Genomic DNA, 21444 nt, shown 5'->3' with positions numbered 1-21444 from the left:
ACACAGGATAAGTAACTACAGGGCTGGTCTTGTTTTGCACAAAACATTTTTGTACCGCATGGCTGCACATGCGATCGCATACTTGCAAAGCGAAAATACACTCCCCCATGGGCGGCAACAATGCGTTTGCATGGCTGCTAAAAGTGGCTAGCGAGCGATCAACTCGGAATGAGGGCCCAAGTGCACTGCAGGTGTGTGTGTGTGTGCGTGTGTGGGGGGGCAGATATAATATGTGCAGAGAGAGTTAGATTTGGGTGGGATGTGTTCAAACTGAAATCTAAATTGCAGTGTATAACTAAAGCAGCCAGTATTTACCCTGCACAGAAACAAAATAACCCACCAAAATGTAACTCTCCCTGCAAATGTTATATCTGCCCCCATGCAGTGCACATGGTTTTGACGAACTGCTAACAAATGTGCTGCTGCGATCAACTCGGACTGAACCTGAGCAGCTTGATCTCGCAGAAGATGTGCTGCTTGTAGAAGGTCGTTGTACACGGCCTTCAGATCCTGAATGTTTGTTGGAAGGAGAGATACCTGAACTGACTGCTTTCCTTGTAAGCTTTCCCCCTGAGCGACTGCTTCCCAACCCCTGAGACTTGCATCTGTGGTTAGATAAATCCAATTCTGAATCCCGAACCTGCGGCCCTCGAATAGGTGAGAAGAGTGAAATGCTGGCTTTCGGCAACAGGTGTATCCACTGGTGCATGTGAAGATGAGATCCTGACCATAAGACCAGGAGATCCAGTGGGAAAGACTGTGCAAGGAATCTTCTGTACTGTCGAGCCTCTTAGTAGGCAACCATCTTCCCCAGAAGGTGAAGCACTGATGAAACGATACCCGGGCTGGCATCAGGACATCCCGTACCATTGATTGGATCACCAACGCTTTCTTCACCAGTAGAAACACCCTCTGCACTTCCATGTTGAGAATCATCCCCAGGCCTTATCGGCTTCAAATGCGAAATTGGAAGCTTCAGGATCCACCCGAGATCCCGGGACAGTTGATTTAAGAGAGCAACACTCCGTAACAACATCTCTCTGGAGGATGTTAAGTTCGCCCAGGTATGGAATTATGTCCACTCCTGGTTTGTGGAGCGGGAGTATAAAGGCTGCCATGGCCCTGATGAACACCCCCGGTGTTGCATAGAAGCCAAGTTCAGTGTTTGGAACTGGAAGTGACATAGTTGTAGTGCAACCTTAGATAGGCCTAGAGAGGCGGCCAGGTTTGAATGTGAAGTACGCACCTCCGATATCCCAGGATACCAAGAATTCCTCTACATCTCGAGCAGAGATCACCACTCCCAGACTCCATCCTGAATTGAACACCCACCTGTAGAGAATCAATGACCCCAGGTTTGAATAGTAACCCTTGTTACGTTAAAGAGGTGGAACTGGAATAATGACATTAGTTTGACAAATGTTATGATAGCTTCCAGCAGTAGTGCACTTTCTGCCTGAGAAGCTAGTAAGCCTGATTTGAATAATCTGTGAGGTGGGAATACTAGACATTCTAGTCTGCACCCCTGGACAACCCAACTGTTTCCAGGGGTCTAGCCAGTATATATCGCCCAGATGTGTTACTAAATCTCTACAGTCTCACTCCTACCTGCCTGATCCCCAGGCAGTGAGGTCCACCGACAAACCAAAGGGTTTGAAAAAGGGCGAATTTGAAATCCGTCCCTGGGAACCTGGCAGCGCAGGTTTTCTGGGTTTCCCCAATGTCCTCTAAAGGCAGTGTAGGTGTAGATTATAATTTCCTGGTCTGTGCAGCTGCGGAAGGAAGACATACCGACTTACCCGCAGTTGACATGGATAATCACGTATCCAGTGCGTCCCAACAGGGCTTACCTGTGAAGGGCGGACCTGTCATACCTTACTCGGATTCTGTATCTGCAGTCCATTGGTGTAGCCACCGCCCCCTGTGTGTCGAAACTGTCAGAGCAGTGGTCCCTGTGTTATACAGTTTAATCTCCTTCATGGCGTCTCACTGTGTAGCCTGTAGAATCCTGTATGTGACTTAGAAACAAGTGCAAGTCACTTCTACACATAGAATCTAAATCATCCAGTAAGGAGCCTGACCACGTTACAATAGCCCCAGAGATGTATGCCAAAGTGGGTCTCTGAGTCACACCTGCAGCAGTGTACAGTATTAGAGATTAGCCTTTATGGAGGTTGTACCAGGGACAGGTAAGACAACCATATTTGACAATTTAGACACTCTATAGGGATGTGGATAATAACTCTGGGTGTACTCAGGTTTTCCCAAATTAGGAGTTCAACGCCCTACACAGTGGAAAGGCATTCATTATATATATATAATAACATTCCTCATCCCTAAGAGCCTCAAACCTATGTTGGACCCCTCATATATGCATTATATGGGCAAGTGTACGCTTTCTAGGGTACAGAGATGGGGTGAGAGGCACAGCAGTGGGATTTGAAACCCCACTTTTTTCAAAACTGGAAGTGATATATTCTTAAAGAACACCTGTTATACGGGAAGATATTCAAGAAGGGACTGTAAATACTATTGAGACGTTATGGGTAGAAATTGCATGCGGGGGTAAAGGAATAAAGAAGTTATTATTGGGGTTATGCTTCAGGCCGCCTGGTATTAATGTGTCTGACGAGAAATTGTTACTGAACCAAATTGAAAGAGCAGCAGGAGTAGGAGACATAGTAGTGATGGGAGACTTTAACTATCCCGAGATAAACTGAAAATCAATTCATGTGATACTGCTAGGGGCAATATGTTTTTAAACACGCTAAATGATAATTACTTAGTTCAATTAATCGAGGAACCAACTAGGTACAATGCAATCTTAGACCTGGTATTAACTAACAATGGGGAATTGGTATCAAATATTGAAGTAGGACAGCCCATAGGTAATAGCGATCACAATATGGTCACATTCAATATCAGTTTTCATAAGCAGTCCTATACTGGCTTGTGAGGATACCGGGTTCCAAATCACTCAGTCATGGTGGTAGATGAAAAACCAACAGTGGTTTATTGAACAGAATGGGTTATAAACAGCTCAGCACACTTCTGTGATCCAATTCTACACGACAATCCCTCCTGGAACTCCTGACAGAACATTACTTCTTAGCCAGTCTCCTGCCACTCTCTGACCTTCTCTGTCAGATCTCTCTCCCTCCAGCAGAGCTCACTCCTCTTGTTATACCCTCCCCTGTCTATTCATCACACAAGCTGGTCAGTCAGGAGTGGAGACGAGGTGTCTCTTGTACACAATGGAGTGCACAGGATCAGATTACCTGCATCTCAATACAGAACCTGTTTACTACATAACCCACTCATCCTAATCACATCTGAGTGTACAGCCAGGGGACTTACATTACAATGAACTGATTTAACTATGTTACTAACACTCTGGCCTAGACTTATTCAGTTAACAATTACATTGAATATATAATAACCAAATAAACAACATATACCAAATATAACAGATAAAATATAACTGTACAATATAATAACCACACAATACAATACAATATTGCCTAGCATATAACTAATAACATATTGGCAATTGGTGAAGTCCATGTGTAGGACCATGGCTAGGAAAGTAACCATGTGTCTTTTACCACTGTGCGACACAAAGCGCCGGCTGTGTCATCACGTGTCGTCACATTAACTCCCCCTACTTTCTAAGCCTGTGTCCTAAGTAGCTGAAGCTTGCTGAGCGCAGTGATGCACTCCTACATCAGACAGTCTGTGCCCCGTCATAACAATGACTGGCTGGTTTCTCTAGTGGGTCTAGTGGTTTAATGAATAGCATTGTACAGCTTGTAGGGAGCCCACCAGCGTCCTATGTCCAAAGTCTGTGGTAATTGTCATGAGGCTTGTATGGGAATTTCTTTCCCCGGTCTGGTGGGTGTGTGGCCCACAGTACATAAATCAATACAGTCTTACCAGGCTCCAGTGGAGACGTGATCAGCAGCCCATAGTTCTTGTATTTCCCCCCGGTGTCCCATCCAAATACATTAATCAAAGTCCCCTTTGTAGACAGCCGCTGGGTTGGAGTAACAGCATGTGCAACTGTGTAATTCAGTAAGTCCAATAACTGCGCCTGGGAACTTAATAATTCCCCTACACCCAACTGGGTAACCTCAAATTTCAGATAGTCACAGTTTTCCTCCATAAACAAAATCTGATCTCTGGGGCCCTCACTCTCCCTCCCCAACAATGTATTCCCTGGGAACCCCACTTCCATCACCTCTGGTGCATCAGGACAGTGGCTTGCCTCCCCCAAACAAGAACCACAGGTATGGTAATTGTCAGGGCACAATGGGGATTCCTTCATGCCAGAAGTTTCTTCTGTGCTATCCTGGGTAAATGCTTCCTCCAGCCTGGCTGGCTGGTTAACTTGTGGGATCCTACTCTGAGTCTTGTATGCTTTGGCCTGGAGTACAATCTGCTCAGCTTCCTTGTGTGTACCCACCAACTCGACCATGGTTGTACTGGAACATGGATGTAGGTTCACAGGCACAGTGGCATTACCTTCTCCATTCACTGCATTCACTGTTACATGTCCTGGCTGAACACCATTGTCCTGGTTAGAGTCAGTCATTTCACCTTGCACACAATGCCAGTCCAAAACACATTCAGGTGCCCTAGGGTAGAGCAACATGTTCCCTTCCAGTTCCTGAGCTGATGCTATTTTCACCATGTCTGATACCTGGATTTTCTCTGAGTCACAGGGAAGATTCTGGCATTCAGACTGCAGCTCCTTACCATCAAGTTCACTGAATGGGAACAGACCTCCAGAATCTTCTGGGAGATATACAATAGCTGGGGATACACTGGACCCTTCCTGAACATCCTTTTCTGATAAAATAACTGGGGAAGCCATGAACATAGCTTCACAATAGGCCTCCCTCAGCCGAATATGCTGATCAGCCTGAAGTGAGACACTATCTGCACTAGCCATGCTTATAGTTGGGACATTACCACCTACTTCTGCCCTCGCAGAGATCTCCTCTTCCACCTCTGCAAATGGGAAGGCATAGTGCATCTTCTCCTGGGGTGTTTGAATGACAGACCACACTTCCTTCTCATTTTCAGTAGCCTCCCCCAAACACAACACCGTAAATGGCTCAGTAGCCAGGACTGGTTGGTGCTCACCTGAAGGATTCCCTTGGAGGCTCTGTTGCTCGAGTGGTGGTCGGGTGATAGTAGCGACTTCTTCCTCAATGTCTCACCATGCTGGGGTATCTAGGGGCCCCCGATCCAATGCCATTTCCTCTGGCTCTGTCCAGGAAGAGAATTTACTCTGCACTTGCCCTTCCGTTTCTGTATATTGTATACTTTGTGTCATTTGGGCCACTGCTTCGATCACTTCCTCCCTGAATTCCTCAAACTCTGGCTCCCCTTGCAGATTCCATGTGGCTGTTTCACTTCTGCAGTGCATGAACGCATTCCCCAGATTACACAACTTGTCCTGTATGCTGGATACTCTCCACCTGCTGATTTCCCACTGAGCTTCATTCCAGTACTCCCAAATGTACTGCATTTTGGTAACTATAAATAACAGATCCGGCTTCCCAGCCTGCCAATATGCTGACAAACTTCCAACCACAAGCTCCACTGTTCTGGTTCCATTACAGGTCTCCTCCGCTGAGGCCTGGACCATATCCTCTTCTTCCTCCTTATCACAAGGGTGCTCAAAGTCCCATTGAGCCAGTTTTCCAATTAGGGATTCCTTGGTATCCACTGTATTGATTACAATTTTTTTTCCATGACACAGTCCTTGCAGGACTCCCTTCTTGATGTCTTTGTAATATTGTGCTGCTGCCTCCAATCTGCTGTAATATCTTGCATCCATGCTTGTAACCTGAGTGATCCCTCTGCTTGCCACCAAATGTGAGGATACCGGGTTCCAAATCACTCAGTCATGGTGGTAGATGAAAAACCAACAGTGGTGTATTAAACAGAATGGGTTATAAACAGCTCAGCACACTTCAGTGATCCAATTCTACACAACAATCCCTCCTGGAACTCCTTACAGAACATTACTTCTTAGCCAGTCTCCTGCCACTCTCTGACCTACTCTGTCAGATCTCTCTCCCTCCAGCAGAGCTCACTCCTCTTGTTATACCCTCCCCTGTCTATTCATCACACAAGCTGGTCAGTCAGGAGTGGAGACGAGGTGTCTGGACTCTTGTACACAATGGAGTGCACAGGATAAGATTACCTGCATCTCCATACAGAACCTGTTTACTACATAACCTACTCATCCTAATCACATCTGAGTGTACAGCTAGGGGACTTACTGTTAGGTGCCGAGGTCTGCGGCGCCGCTCGGTCTGCTTCCAAGCGACGCACACGGCCGCCGCACCTCCCTCCCTGCCCGCCCGGCGCCTGGCAATGCCAGGACGCTGTGCGTACTGTAGCCGCCGGGTCCCTGGCAACGCTAGGACGCCGGGCGTCCTCAGCCGCTGGGTCCGTAGCAACGGGGACGCCATTGGCGGACCGCGTTCCCCGTTGCCAGATAGGATTGATTAGTTGCTCGTGCAGCAGGGCAGCTGCACGGCAACTAGTAATTAGGGTCTGGGGGCTGGTCTTGCTGGCCCTCCTGTCATTGGCCAGCAGGGTCTTTTTATGGGAGCCAGCACACTGCAGCCGCGCCGGTGATAGCTTCCTGTTTGCTTTTCCTGCCTTGCAACGTCTGTTCCTTGTCAGCTGTATCTGGTCGATCCTGCTCCCTGTGCTCCTGAGTTCTGGAGTTCTGAAGCCGGTCCTGGGAATCCTTCCTGTCCAAGTGAACCTGTTGCAGTCATCTGGGGGTTCTCGCTTGTTGGTGTTCTCTCCCGGTTTCGTGAGTAGTGGCTTCTGCAGCGTGTTGCGGCCTAGGCCGCTTAGTCCTTGTGTTAATTTTGTATTGGTGGTTTTTGCTGAGGTTTCCGCTTTTCACTGTCCTCCCCGGAACTCGGCGGTGCCGTGTGGGGGAGTGGACAGTGGTATCTTTTGTTGTTCTTTTCCTTTGGCGGCGTGCCACACATATATTTAGTTTTAGGGTAGTTAGTAGCCCCTAGCTTTCTGTTTGCTTTAGTTAGAGGTCCCCTTGTTATTATCTTGTCTCGGTTCACACCTTGTCTCACTCTAAGACCTGGGGGCATCGGAGTTGGGCAGACCTAATCCGCCCTTCAAACCCAGCTGCCGTGGGCCCAAGAAACCATAGTCACTCAGGCGTGAACTAACCACACGGGTAAAACAATGGAGGTAGGGTGCTAGGGGCTATTCCCGTACCACCCCTTATTTCAGCGTCACGTCCTGGTGCTCTGGACTCACTACGCAACATCTCTCTAGTTCTGAGCATCAGGAACGTAACATTATCACCGGCCCAAAAAAAAAAAAAAGATAATAATATAAAGAGTTATTTGTTTATGGTGGGCCTTGAAATTCGGCCTCGTGAATCCGGCAGTATTAGGACCAAATCCCAGCCAGCTTTTGGCCAACCAGATTCAGGAACTAACTCAGATGGTTCAGGATCTTACTCTTCGGGTGAGATCGCAGGAAGATCTTTTGCGATCCTCCCCGAGTATGATTCCAGAACCAAAGATGCACCTTCCTGACCGTTTTTCAGGTAACCGAAAGGATTTTTTTAATTTCAAGGAAGCTTGTAGGCTTTATTTTCATTTAAGGCCCCGATCCTCTGGTACTGAGTCTCAACGGGTCGGGATTGTGAGGTCTTTGCTACAAGGCGATCCGCAAACCTGGGCTTTTGGGCTAAAAGCCGATGATGCTGCCTTGCTTTCTGTAGATGCCTTTTTTAAGTCTCTAGGCCTTCTGTACGATGACCCTGATAGAGAAGCGTCGGCTGAGAGCCACCTGCGTGCACTTAAGCAAGGGAAAAATCCAGCAGAGGCGTATTGTACTGAGTTTCGCAGTTGCTCGAACGACTGTGGCTGGAATGACCCGGCCCTGCGCAGTCAGTTTTGCCTCAGTTTGTCTGAAGTTATTAAAGACAGTCTCCTTCAGTACCCCGCTCGAGAGACTTTAGACAAACTCATGGAGCTTGCTATTAAAATTGATCGTCGTCTCCGGGAGCGGAGGGCTGAAAGAGGAGCTAGTTTCAGGCCCAGTCCATGTGTGTATACTTTCCCTGAGGACGTCGAGGAGCCCATGCAAATGGGTCTCTCCCGGCTGTCCCCAGAGGAAAGAACCAGAAGGCTAAATTCTGGTCTTTGCTTGTATTGTGGTGGCAAGGGACATATCGCACGTAATTGCCCGAATAAGCAGGGAAACGCTTTGACCAAGTGAATTGTGAGGGGGTTCACTTGGGTCTGCAATTGATCTCCTCTACTGATTCCTTATTAGTTCCTGTAAAAAATTCCTTTGGTAGTCTCAGTTCGTTGGTGTCGGCCTTCGTCGACAGTGGAGCTGCAGGAAATTTCATGGATCTTGGTTGGGCTCAGGCTCTGGGCGTTCCACAGATACCTTTGGATAAACGTATCACCATGCACGGATTGGATGGTGGTCCGCTTTCTAATGGGGTAATCACTCACTGCACACCTCCAGTACTACTGACAGTGGGAGCCCTACATTCGGAGAAAATCGAATTTTTCTTTACCCATTGTCCGGCTGTCCCCGTAGTTTTGGGTCACCCCTGGCTAGCCTTTCATAATCCCACCATAGATTGGCGGTCTGGGGAGATTTCCCGATGGAGTCCTTTTTGTGTTAAGGAATGTATTTCCCGTCCAGTCCGGGTTGCGGCAGTCACCCCAGAACTTATTCCTTTGGAATATCAGGACTTTGCCGATGTTTTCTCCAAGGGTAATGCGGATATTCTGCCTCCTCATCGGTCCTATGACTACGCTATTGACTTAGTTCCCGGTGCCTCTTTGCCTAAAGGGAGACTATATGCCCTGTCTGGGCCGGAAACTATGGCAATGAATGATTATGTACAGGAGAGCCTAAAAAAAGGCTTCATTAGGCCCTCAAAATCTCCATTTAGTGCAGGGTTCTTTTTTGTTGAGAAAAAAGATGGGTCGCTCAGACCATGTATTGATTATCGGGCTCTGAATAAAATTTCTGTTAAAAACACCTACCCCTTGCCACTAATTTCAGAACTATTTGATCAGCACCGGACTGCCGTTATCTTTTCCAAGATCGATCTTAGAGGGGCTTACAATCTCATCCGAATAAAATCTGGGGATGAGTGGAAGACGGCTTTCAGCACACAGTCGGGACATTATGAATACCTGGTGATGCCGTTTGGGCTGTCTAATGCTCCTGCTGTTTTTCAAGATCTCATTAACGACGTCCTTCGCGACTTTCTAGGAAAGTTCGTAGTCGTTTATTTAGACGACATTTTGATTTACTCTGAGTCTTTTGAACAACATATTACCCATGTGCGACTGGTCCTTCAGAAGTTACGGGAAAATCATTTATACGCCAAACTGGAGAAATGTGATTTCCACATCACAGAAGTGTCCTTCCTGGGGTATATTATTTCTCCTAAGGGGTTTTTCATGGAACCAAAAAAACTCCAGGCCATCCTAAATTGGGCACAACCCACGAACTTAAAAGCAATTCAGCGCTTTTTAGGGTTTGCAAATTACTATAGGCGTTTTATTCATACCTTCTCAGATTTGGTTGCTCCTATTGTGGCATTGACTAAAAAAGGAGCGGACCCTTCCAATTGGTCGCCTGAAGCCAAGTCTGCCTTCCTGGCCATAAAGCAGGCCTTTGTCTCAGCTCCAGTACTCAGACACCCTAACCCGGATCTCCCCTTTATTGTCGAGATAGATGCCTCAGAGGTTGGAGTGGGGGCTATCCTTTCTCAGGAATTACACCCATGTGCCTTCATGTCCAGAAAATTCTCCTCCGCAGAATACAACTATGATGTTGGTAATCGAGAATTGTTGGCAGTTAAATGGGCTTTCGAGGAGTGGAGGCACTGGCTGGAAGGAGCAAGGCATACCATTACGGTGTTTACTGACCACAAGAACCTGCAGTATATTGAGTCAGCTAAACGGCTTAATGCTCGACAGGCACGTTGGGCGCATTTTTTTTTACTAGTTTCAGGTTTATTATCACCTTCAGGCCTGGTTCCAAGAATACAAAAGCCGATGCCCTGTCACATTGTTTTCTTCCGGTTCACAATAACCACCCGGCTACTACCCCCATAGTCCCATCGTCTGTCATCCGGGCTGGCCTCACACAGGATTTATTTACACAGCTAGTCCAGCTTCAGCAGCAGGATCCCAAAGTCACTCCTGCAGATCGTCTCTTCGTCCCTGAATTTCTGAGAGGCACTGTTCTAGCTGAGTTTCATGATAATAAGGTTTCTGGTCATCCGGGTATCACTAAGACCTTGGAGTTAATCTCTCGCTCAGTGTGGTGGCCTAATCTTTCTAAAGATGTAAGGGAATTTGTCCGTTCCTGTCAGGTTTGTGCTCAGTACAAGGTATCTCGATCGTTGCCGGTCAGGCAACTCATGCCTCTAGCCGTTCCTCTCAGGCCATGGTCACATATATCCATGGATTTCGTGGTGGACCTTCCTCTTTCAACTGGATTTCGAGTCATTTGGGTAGTAGTAGACCGTTTTAGTAAGATGGCCCACTTCATTGCTCTCCCCCGATTACCCTCTGCTCAAGGGTTGGCAGTTTTGTTTCTCCGCCATGTGTTCAGGCTCCATGGTTTACCCAGGGATATTGTCTCTTATCAGGGACCGCAATTCATCGCCTGTTTCTGGAAACGTTTTTGTGCTTCATTAAATATGAAACTCTCTTTAACATCTGGGTACCATCCACAGTCTAACGGACAAACTGAACGTGTTAATCAGTCGTTAAAACAGTATTTACGGCTATATTCGGCCAAACTTCAGAATGATTGGTCTGAATTTCTTCCTTTGGCCGAGTTTGCCTATAATAACTCTTGTCATTCTTCCACCAAGGAGTCCCCATTCTTTTCGGTCTTGGGCTTTCATCCTAGAGCCAATTCTTTTTACCCTCATTTTCCAGTCTCCTCGTTGACCTTAACTTCCCGTCTCAGAATTATTTGGAAAAAAGTGCACCTTGCCCTTAAGAAGGCTGCCTTCCGAGAAAAAAAAATTTCTGATAGGTTCCGACGCCCATGCACTTTTAAGGTGGGAGATAAGGTGTGGTTGTCAACCCGCAACATCAAGCTCTGACAACCCTCGGCTAGATTGGAACCCAAAGTTATTGGACCGTTCCTTATCGTTAAGAAGGTCAACCCAGTTGCTTTTCGGCTACGCTTGCTTAAATCACTCAAAATTGGCAATACTTTTCACTGTTCCCTTCTGAAGCAGTATTTTTCTTCCAGGAGATTCCCTCGGAAGACTTCCCAGGGTAGACCTCTGGTGGATGTTCAGGGGCAACACGAGTTCTTGGTGGAGAAGGTTTTAGATTCCAAAGTTTCTCGGGGCCGACTTTATTTTTTGGTTCACTGGAAAGGCTATGGCCCGGAAGAAATGTCTTGGGTCCTGGATAACAATTTACATGCCCCTAAACTTAAGAGATTATTCTTTCAGGAATTTCCTCAGAAACCCGGCTTTAGGGGTTCTTTAACGTCTCCTCAAGGGGGGGTACTGTTAGGTGCCGCGGTCCGCGGGGCTGCTCAGTCTGCTTCCGAGCGATGCTCACGGCCGCCGCACCTCCCTCCCTGCCCGCCCGGCGCCTAGCAAAGCCAGGACACCATGTGTACTGTAGCCACCGGGTCCCTGGCAACGGTAGGATGCCGGGCGTCCTCAGCCGCTGGGTCCGTAGCAACGGGGACGCCATTGGCGGACCGCGTTCCCCGTTGCCAGATAGGATTGATTAGTTGCTCGTGCAGCAGGGCAGCTGCACGGCAACTAGTAATTAGGGTCTGGGGGCTGGTCTTGCTGGCCCTCCTGTCATTGGCCAGCAGGGTCTTTTTATGGGAGCCAGCACACTGCAGCCTCGCCGGTGATAGCTTCCTGTATGCTGTTCCTGCCTTGCAATGTCTGTTCCTGGTCAGCTGTATCTGGTCAATCCTGCTCCCTGTGCTCCTGAGTTCTGGAGTTCTGAAGCCGGTCCTGGGAATCCTTCCTGTCCAAAGGTACCTGTTGCAGTCATCTGGGGGTTCTCGCTTGTTGGGGTTCTCTCCCGGTTTCGTGAGTAGCGGCTTCTGCCGCGTGTTGCGGCCTAGGCCGCTTAGTCCTTGTGTTAATTTTGTATTGGTGGTTTTTGCGGAGGTTTCCGCTTTTCACTGTCCTCCACGGAACTCGGCGGTGCCGTGTGGGGGAGTGGACAGTGGTATCTTTTGTTGTTCTTTTCCTTTGGCAGCGTGCCGCACATATATTTAGTTTTAGGGTAGTTAGTAGCCCCTAGCTTTCTGTTTGCTTTAGTTAGAGGTCCCCTTGTTATTATCCTGTCTCGGTTCATGCCTTGTCTCACTCTAAGACCTGGGGGCATCGGAGTTGGGCAGACCTAATCCGCCCTTCAAACCCAGCTGCCGTGGGCCCAAGAAACCATAGTCACTCAGGCGTGAACTGACCACACGGGTAAAACAATGGAGGTAGGGTGCTAGGGGCTATTCCCGTACCACCCCTTATTTCAGCGTCACGTCCTGGTGCTCTGGACTCACTACGCAACATCTCTCTAGTTCTGAGCATCAGGAACGTAACACTTACATTACAATGAACTGATTTAACTATGTTACTAACACTCTGGCCTAGACTTATTCAGTTAACAATTACATTGAATATATAATAACCAAATAGACTACATATACCAAATATAACAGATAAAATATAACTGTACAATATAATAACCACACAATACAATACAATATTGCCTAGCATATAACTAATAACATATTGGCAATTGGTGAAGTCCATGTGTAGGACCAGGGCTAGGAAAGTAATAATGTGTCGTTTACCACTGTGCGACACAAAGCACCGGCTGTGTCATCACGTGTCGTCACATGGCTCAACTAGAACTCTAAACTTTAGCAAAGCCAACTTTGACATGATGAAGGAAGCGTTAAGGGACATTGAATGGGAAATTCTGCTTCAAGGAAAAAATACTACAGAGAAATGGGATGTATTTAATTCACTGCTAATTAATAATACTTGTAAATTTATTCCCACCAGCAGCAAAAAAAAGAATAAAAATCCCAAACCAATGTGGTTTAACAAAAATATAAAGGAATCAATGGACAAAAAAAGATGAGCATTTAAAAAATACAAATCTGAGGGGGATGCGGAGTAATTTCAACACTATAAAGACTAACAAAATACGCAAAAAAGGAATAAGAGCAGCTAAAGTAGAAACTGAAAGACTAGTAGCAAAGGAAAGCAAAGCAAATCCCAATTTTTTAAAGTACATCAACAGTAAGAGACTAAAGAAGGAGAGTATAGGCCCTTTAAAGGATAAGAGGGGAGTCTTAATAAAAAATTATAATGACATAGCAAACAAACTAAACAAGTTTTTTTCAACGGTATTTACCAGAGAGGACCAAATGCTGGGTCTAGCACAAAATCTCAACAAAGATAATGTCCCACTGCTAAATGTTTATTTGTGTGAGGAGGTAGTCTGTGACGATTAAAAAAGTTAAAGATTAATAAGTCATGTATATAATTAATTATTGTAAGGACAATGATAAGGAGCGCTTAATATGAGTACAACATAATTATTTTAATAACATATTAAAAGAGATATAAATTAAACAATCTCAAGTAAATAAAAAAAAGCTGATGTTTCAATATGCTCACTGCAGTGCACACAATTATAGATTATAAGCTTGAATCACACATGTCCATTGATTGTATTTTGATTCCGGTATTGGGACACAAACAAAAGTCCTAGAGGTTGTGTCTAGAGAATTAATGTCAGCCAGAGCTTAGACAAAGTCCAGGTTGCCTCTCATAGACTTTTTAATGTATCCAATGTTCATATAAAGATTTAATTAGCATGCCGACAATTTATATAGTGCTCAGTGCGGAGTATAAATGTAATTAGTGTCCGTTTTGAACAATGAAAAATAGAGAGGTGGAATTACCAGACCAGGCTGTCACGGAACTCTATCCACCAAACTGCTGCTATCCCTCGGACACGCACTGTAGAGCTATTCAGTTGACCCCGTGATACGCCTGATGAACGAGGATATCCAACGGAGGATTTACGGGATATGGCAGTCACAGCTCTTTTTCCTCACAGTTTGGTGTTCACGGTCAGGCTACCATATGGAGAGGCAGCAACTGGGATGGCTTAAGTCGGCTGGAGCTTAGAGTGTGCACACCGGAGCTGTCTCTATGCATTTCTCCGCTGCTATAGTTGGCGGTTTCCTCAGGAGATTAGTACAGGTGCCCTTGTGAGGTGTATTTTTAAAGGTCCATCAGCCAATGGAGAAAATCCCATTAATTTGGGTATCACCTGTGCAAAATCAGCACACTAGCTTAATAATTTATATAGTGATCCAAGAGCTTTGAAAAGCACACTAAAACATATTGAGTGTACCCAAAATATTTAGTATCATATACATAAATATGCAATTTTCACACAGGTATAATAAGCAATAAAAAGTCACAGAATAAAAATCTATATATATATTTATATTTTAGCATCACAGAGAAAAAGATAATTACTAAATGATCCCCACATCTACCACTATTAGTATTACATTTCCACTCCATTGAAAACATGAGCTACTGTGGCTCATATAGTAAGTCACCAGACCCCAACCAACAAGGTCATAGGATCAAGTCTTGTCCCAACCCGAAAAATACAGGGCTGACCCATTTATTATTTTATTTTGTTTTGTTTTATTTTATTATAATTCTTTTGGTTTCTTCTTAGGTCCATAGCTTTGGGGACCCTATAGATACCCCACAAATTAAAAATGGTTTAGTATCATAGAGAGATATATATGGACATTAACCAACATGGTTTCAAGACCGAGTCCCACCGCAACCCGACAACCAACATGAACATAGAACCAACCCAATTATTAATCTAATTCTTTTGGTATTACGTTCGCAATTAATTGCGAACGTAATACCAAAATAATTAGATTAATAATTGGGTTGGTTCTATGTTCATGTTGGTTGTCGGGTTGCGGTGGGACTTGGTCTTGAAACCATGTTGGTTAATGTCCATATATATCTCTCTGTGATATTAAACCATTTTTAATTTGTGGGGTATCTATAGGGTCCCCAAAGTTATGGACCTAAGAAGAAAACAAAAGAATTATAATAAAATAAAACAAAATAAAATAATAAATGGATCAGCCCTGTATTTTGCGGGTTGGGATGAGACTCGATCCTATGACCTTGTTGGTTGGGGTCTTGTGACTTGCTATATGAGCCACAGTGGCTCATGTTTTCAATGGAGTGGAAATGTAATACTAATAGTGGTAGATGTGGGGATCATTTAGTAATTATCTATTTCTCTGTGATGCAAAAATATAAATATATATATAGATTTTTATTCTGTGACTTTTTATTGTTTATTATACCTGTGTGAAAATTGCATATTTATGTATATGATACAAAATATTTTGGGTACACTCAATATGTTTTAGTGTGATTTTCAAAGCTCTTGGATCACTATATAAATGATTAAGCTGGTGTGCTGATTTTGCACAGGTGATACCCAAATTAATGGGATTTTCTCCATTGGCTGATGGACCTTTAAAAATACACCTCACAAGGGTACCTGTACTAATCTCCTGAGGAAACCGCCGACTATAGCAGCGGAGAAACATGTAGAGACAACTCCGGTGTGCACACTCTAAGCTCCAGCCGACTTAAGCCATCCCAGTTGCTGCCTCTCCATATGGTAGCCTGACCGTGAACACCAAACTGTGAGGAAAAAGAGCCGTGACTGTCATATCCGGTAAATCCTCCGTTGGATATCCTCGTTCATCAGGCGTATCACGGGGTCAACTGAACAGCTCTACAGTGCGTGTCCGAGGGATACCAGCAGTTTGGTGGATAGAGTTCCGTGACAGCCTGGTCTGGAAATTCCACCTCTCTATTTTTCATTGTTAAAACGGACACTAATTACATTTATACTCCGCACTGAGCACTATATAAATTGTCGGCATGCTAATTAAATCTTTATATGAACATTGGATACATTAAAAAGTCTATGAGAGGCAACCTGGACTTTGTCTAAGCTCTGGCTGACATTAATTCTCTAGACACAACCTCTAGGACTTTTGTTTGTGTCCTAATACCGGAATCAAAATACAATCAATGGACATATGTTATTCAAGCTTATAATCTATAATTGTGTGCACTGCAGTGAGCATATTGAAACATCAGCTTTTTTTTGATTTACTTGAGATTGTTTAATTTATATCTCTTTTAATAAGTTATTAAAATAATTATGTTGTACTCATATTAAGCGCTTGTTATCATTGTCCTTTCAATGATTAATTATATACATTAGTTTCTAACTGACATCCAGAGTGTCTTATGGGAGCAGCTGTTGAATATTACATTTTAAGAACAGTACCATTATGCAAATTAATTCATACAGGTTTTTTAAAAGGTTTTACTGAATTTATTGTGCACCTTATAAATCTTCATATGCGCTCAGGTAACACTGAATGCATCTGAAGATTACCATTAAAGATTAATAAATCACCTGGTCCCGATGGAATTCACCCGAGGGTTCTGATGGAACTGCACGCTGAATTAGCAAGACCTCTACTTTTGATCTTCATGGATTCGGTTAAATTGGGTATGGTTCCCAAGGACTGGGTATAGCGGAGGTAGTGCCGATATTTAAAAAGGGGAGTAAAGCTGAACCAGGTAATTATAGACCAGTTAGTCTTACATCTATAGTGGGGAAAGTATTGGATGGTATTCTAAGGGACAGTATTCAAAAGTTCCTTGAAGCAAATAAGGTCATTAAAAGGAACCAACATGGATTTGTGAAGGACAGATTATGTCAGACCAACTTACTTGGCTTTTATGAAACAGTAAGTGCGAACCTGGATCAGGGTAAGGAGGTGGATATAATCTTTTTTAGACTTTGCCAAAGCTTTCGACACTGTACCGCACATGCGTCTTATCTATAAACTACAAGAAATAGGGCTAGGGAGCACAATATGCACTTGGGTCAGTAATTGGTTAGATAATAAGGAGCAGCGTATTGTGGTCAATGGATCATTTTCAAATTGGACTAAAGTACTAAGTGGTGTGCCACAAGGGTTTGTACTTAGACCACTTTTGTTCATCATTTTCATCAATGACCTAACAGTAGGTCTAGAGAGCGTGTCAATTTTCGCAGACGATACCAAATTGTGTAAGGTTATAAATACGGAGGGGGATGCTGAGTCTCTTCAGAACTACTTAACTAAACTGGAAACATGGGCAGCAAAATGGAGAATGAGATTCAACACAGACAAGTGTAAGTTAATGCACTGTGGGGGCAAGACCAAAAATTACACCTACGTACTAAATGGGGTAATATTAGGGGATTCTGTACTGGAAAAAGACTTAGGGGTTCACATAGATAACAAATTAAGCAGCAGTACCCAAAGTAGGAGTGCAGCAAAGAAGGCTAATAAGATATTAGCATGCATAAAACGGGGAATTGATGCAAGGGACGAGAGTATTATACTCAAATTATATAAATCACTAGTGAGGTCACATCTTGAATACTGTGTGCAATAGGTTAGAGGAGAGGAGTTTCCGCAAATTGAGGCAAAAAGGTGTTTTCACAGTAAGGACAATACGTGTTTGGAATTCCCTGCCTGAGAGAGTAGTAACTGCAGACTCAGTCAACACCTTTAAGAATGGGTTAGATAAATTCCTATTGGATAAATATATGGCGCATAGGCCCGCATTATAGTTAAATTAACTAGTCCTAACATAAAAATAACTAGTCCTATAATAAGACTGCATAGGAGACCACAAATAGGTTGACCTCGATGGACAATTGTCTTTTTTCAACCTTAGTTACTATGTTACTATGTTACCTTATGGAGGCCACCTCAGGCGGATCTGCCACCGAAGCCTGAGATATGTACAGTTTTGAGCATGGTATAGACTCCCCAGGAGAAGATATACATTCTGCAGTACAGGACAAAGTCGCTTAAACATGGTAAAGAGGATTACACACACAGGAAAATGTCAACACAGTATCCTCCCCCAGTATAACTTCAGAGAGTCACAGAGCACAAGAAGCCAGCCACAGCGCGCCCTTATAGGCTTTTATAAAGATAAAAACCCCGCTGACTAGCGTAACCTTAACAGGGTAGCTAGTACATAATATCATTCCCCCCTTTTATAACACCTTTTACCTCAGTGTAGTTATGTGGAGGACAGCGTTCCCTGTCAGCGTGTGTCTGCAGGGAAAAAATGGCGCTGGTGAGTGCTGGATCCGCTCTGAAGAGAAGATCCGCCCCCTGTAATGGCGCGTCTTCCCGCACTTAGAGATTATACTGGCCTGAGGTAATTTTTGCAGCAAACAGTGGGTTAGACCTTGAAAGCTATGTCTAACCAGTGTAGGGTAACGCGCTGGCCCAGGACGCCCCTCACAGTGCCGTACACAGTGTGCCACTGAACCTTCCGGAGTGCAGCCTGTCAGAGCTGTGCTCCCACTCCTTCCTTACGGGGACCCGCTTACCAGGACTCCGGCGTCAGATTCACCACTCTTCTCTCTTCTGGCTCTGTTAGGGGGTGGTGGCATGCTGTGGGAGTGAGCAGTCACCTCGGGTGGCTAACGATCATCACCCTCAGGAGCTCAGTGTCCTGTCAGTGGAGATAGGGGCCATTTACCTCTCTGGGTTGGATCCTACCCCCCCCCCCCCCCCCCCTAAGTCCCACAAAGCAGGGAGGCTGTTGCCAGCAGCCTGTCTGTAAAATAACAAACTCTAGAAAACGATAAAACTAAGAAAACTCCTAGGAGCTCCGCAAGCTGTGACCGGCTCCTCCGGGCACATTTTCTAAACTTAGTCTAGTAGGAGGGGCATAGAGGGAAGAGCCAGCCCGCACTGTTAAACTCTTAAAGTGTCAGTGGCTCCCAAAGGACCCGTCTATGGGGGTCATTCCGAGTTGATCGCTAGCTGAAAATGTTTGCTGTGCAGCGATGATGCAAAACAATGGCACTTCTGCACATGCATATGCATAACGGACGATGTCATTTTACACAAGGTCTAGCGAAGCTCTTCAGTCGCACTGCAGGCGTGGCTGGCCGAACGCTGGGTGGGTTTGTCACATTAAACCAGGAACTGAACAGTCTGAAGTCATCGCAAGCGCTGAGTAGGTCTGAAGCTACTCTGAAACTGCACAAAAATTTTTTGTAGCCGCTCTGCGATCCTTTTGTTCGTTCTTTTGCTATGCTAAAATACACTCCCAGTGGGAGGCGGCATAGCGTTTGCACGGCTGCTAAAAACTGCTAGCGAGCGAACAACTCGGAATGACCCCCTATACCCCATGGTTCTAAATGGAACCCCAGCATCCTCTTCGGATGTAAGAGAAATCACATGGCTTACTCTAATTTGTCCCATGTTGCTAATAAGAAAATAGATATAATACACCCCAGAGAAATAAAATTAAACATAATGATACCCTGAGCCCTAGCTGCCGCTGCTCCCTATCGCTGCTTACACTTCCCCAACCTATCCCTGACCCAGGGGCGGACCTAGAGATTGGTGGGCCTAGGTGAATATACATTCCACTCCTTCCCACACACACACACACACACCATCCCTGCACCCCCAGCACCTACACACTGATTTTGAGTGGGCCACTCTGAAAATCACAGGAGGTTTAGGGGGCCAAACATTTGAGTTTTAATATAACACAAGTTTATAATTTACACCTGTGCCATCAGACTCCTCCTCTGCAGGACACCAGCATTTGTCACACGTTACCATACTCACCAACTGCTGACAGTAGTGCCCCTTATTCATATTACACCGCACAGTATGAACCAAAATTTGCAATATGTCACACAGTATGAGCCGAAATTCACATTATGTCACACGGTATTAGGCAAAATTCACTTTACACCACACAGTATGAGCCGAAAATTTACATTATGTCACACGGTATGAACCACATTCACATTACGCCACACGGTATGAGCCGAATTTCACATTACGCCACACAAAATTCACATTATGATACACAGTATGAGCTGAAATCTTCATTGTGTCACACGGTAAGAGTATCATCAATCTCATCACTTATATTTCTATATACTAATACTAAAATACCATTCTCATCATTATATATATATATATATATATATATTTATATATAAAATCATGACAGCACTCAAAGCCTATGTGTGTAAAGCAAAAAATGGTGGTGCAAAGCAGCAATAAATTTAAAACACTAACTTCTCCAGCGATGCAGAAAAAGTAGACAAGCCAGCACTCACGTGAAGATGAAAGAAAAGCAGGATTTATTCCTTAACCAAATGGCATGGTGAAGTACAGCAAATACAGCAAACACAGCCCGACAGCTGTTTCAACCGACTGGTCTTCCTCAGGGGCTAACTGCACTGTTGTCAGAACACGAAATATAAGCCTTAAATGGCACCACAATCAACCCAGCAGCATCAGGACATGGGCTGAGACAAGTCCGGGCATGCCTAATGCATCCCCTGATGTCTCCTCCCACTCCATGACACTGGTAACTAAGCTAAACAAACCCAGTGTCATGCATAGCAATGGCTCCGGAGCGCAGCAAAACGTGCGGCGAGTGGTCTCAGCAGCCTGACTAGTAAATGGCATGCTGATAGTGAGCGGAATTGCAGGGACGCTGTATATCAAAACAGAAGTGAATGAAATTAAGTGATGTGTTTAAAAAAGTAAAAGAAATAGTGCTGAAGCTCAGCAGAACAGGGTTCCCTGAAGGTGCTGGCTAGAAAGTGCAAGGTGCAAAAAGCAGGAAGGAATGACAGGTCTAATAGAAATAATAGCAGGTGACACAAGGACAATCCTCAAAACAACCTACTGCAAAGCAATGCCCACTTGTTACGGCAATCAATATAAATAAGAATATATGTGCAAAAAGAATCCAAACTGCCCTATTGGGGAGAAAACCCACAGAATGCACAATGTCCGCTGCCTTGTGGTATTAAATGAGTGATGTACAGCACCCAGTATTCCCAGATCGTCACCGATACTGGTACTGACTGGGCCCAACACTGCTTAGTTTCCAAGATCAGCCAGAATTGGACATTTGCCAGTGTGGTATGGCTGTAAATATCACTAGACCAACATATGTTGTCTACTGGGGAATCCCATATAGGCAGCTGGAATCTGATCCTTCTAAATACAACACCAAAGATGGACAATAAGCTGCACATAGTGAGCAAGAGAGGGTCTACATGGCGGATTTTGAAAGCGAGGGTGAAAGGAAAGGTGTCACTGCTAGTGAAGTGGGGACCTGTCATGATCAAGTCTCTAGATATATAAAGACACATGGCGGTGTCTGAGCAAACAAATATCTATCATTATAGTTTTTCT

At 44.8% G+C, this 21444-nt stretch overlaps 1 pseudogene; it reads right to left on the bottom strand.

The window, feature by feature from the left end:
• Positions 1-21062: 21062 nt before the first annotated feature.
• Positions 21063-21182, bottom strand: LOC134897219 (5S ribosomal RNA; annotated as a pseudogene).
• Positions 21183-21444: the final 262 nt, after the last annotated feature.

The sequence above is a fragment of the Pseudophryne corroboree genome, chromosome 3 (genome assembly GCF_028390025.1).
Source record: "Pseudophryne corroboree isolate aPseCor3 chromosome 3, aPseCor3.hap2, whole genome shotgun sequence".
Lineage (NCBI taxonomy): Eukaryota > Metazoa > Chordata > Amphibia > Anura > Myobatrachidae > Pseudophryne > Pseudophryne corroboree.
This window is presented reverse-complemented; position numbering and strand designations above follow the sequence as displayed.